Source organism: Choloepus didactylus, chromosome 5 (assembly GCF_015220235.1).
Source record: "Choloepus didactylus isolate mChoDid1 chromosome 5, mChoDid1.pri, whole genome shotgun sequence".
Taxonomy (NCBI): domain Eukaryota; kingdom Metazoa; phylum Chordata; class Mammalia; order Pilosa; family Megalonychidae; genus Choloepus; species Choloepus didactylus.
Genome location: NC_051311.1, coordinates 20,833,397 through 20,834,525, shown reverse-complemented (window position 1 = coordinate 20,834,525; position 1,129 = coordinate 20,833,397). Strand labels below are relative to the sequence as shown.

Genomic DNA, 1,129 nt, shown 5'->3' with positions numbered 1-1,129 from the left:
GATTTTCCTACCAGTCCTTAAATTGCTGTGGAATCTTTCCTGACCCCTTAGTTCAGACAAGACAAGGTTAAACAACTTTCAAAAGTGCACTTTAACAATTGTAAGAGAGCAAGGAGGGGAGGAGGAGAGAGAAAAAGTAAGAGAAAAACAAACAGAGAGAGAAGCAATTTTTAGTTACACACTATCCATTCAAAATTGATTATTGGTTGTAAATTGGTTTGATTGTTGCAATGTACTGGGTTTATGGTCCCTTGTCTATTACTTTATCTTTATCCTGCTTAGTTTGCTGTTCATATATTCTTGATTCAGTTCTGAAGGTTGGGATTCTCTCAGTGAAATGCAGCTTCTCCACCTATTTGTTCTATGAGTATCTATGTCTGGTTTTGCTTTAGGCCTTGAAGCTAGATACCATCATTCATTTCACAAAACCTGCTTCACATTAGGCTGCTTCAGGAGCTAGAAGCTTTTAACTGCTGTTCCTTTTTCAGCACTCATGGGCTGTGATTAACGGCCCATTAGTTCCCCTTTCCTGTTGAAGAGCACATTCTAATTTTTAACAGAGGCATATGACACCCCCAACAAGAAATTCTTTGTTGCTCCATTTGAAATGCATCCAGTATCTCACCTTGTCCACTGGTTCCAGCAATCATCTCCCACTGGATTACCGCCTAAGCTATTCATAGCCCCCTGCTTTTATTACTTGTCTTCTGCAGCCTATTTTTGATCTGGCAGTAAGACTCACTAAAAACAACAGCCAGGTGCTGCTTCCACAGCAATATATACTAAAATTGGAATATATCAAGAAGATTACTAAGGTCCCTGGGCAAAAATGGCACCTTAATTTGTGAAGCACTCCATATTTTTGTCAATATACTAAAACCCCTGTATTGTACACTTTAAAAAGATAAATTTTATGATACATAAATTATATCTCAATAAAACTGTTATAATTAAAATAAATAAACACAGATCGTGTACCTCTTGTACTCTAAACCCTACAAGGATTGTTTTTTCCATTCTGGGTAAAAGTCGAAGTTCTTAAAATAGCCAACGAAGCTCCATGTTAGCTAACCTCACTCCCCATCTGACAATCTAATCTCATGTCCTCATCTTTTCCCTCTCATTTCAG

At 37.6% G+C, this 1,129-nt stretch overlaps 1 non-coding gene across 1 annotated transcript; it reads left to right on the top strand.

Annotated features, from left to right (window-relative positions):
* The first annotated feature begins 759 nt into the window (after positions 1 to 759).
* On the top strand, positions 760 to 864 carry LOC119535595. The gene has a single exon (XR_005217217.1). It is a non-coding gene; the product is annotated as a U6 spliceosomal RNA (small nuclear RNA).
* The last annotated feature ends 265 nt before the right edge of the window (positions 865 to 1,129 follow it).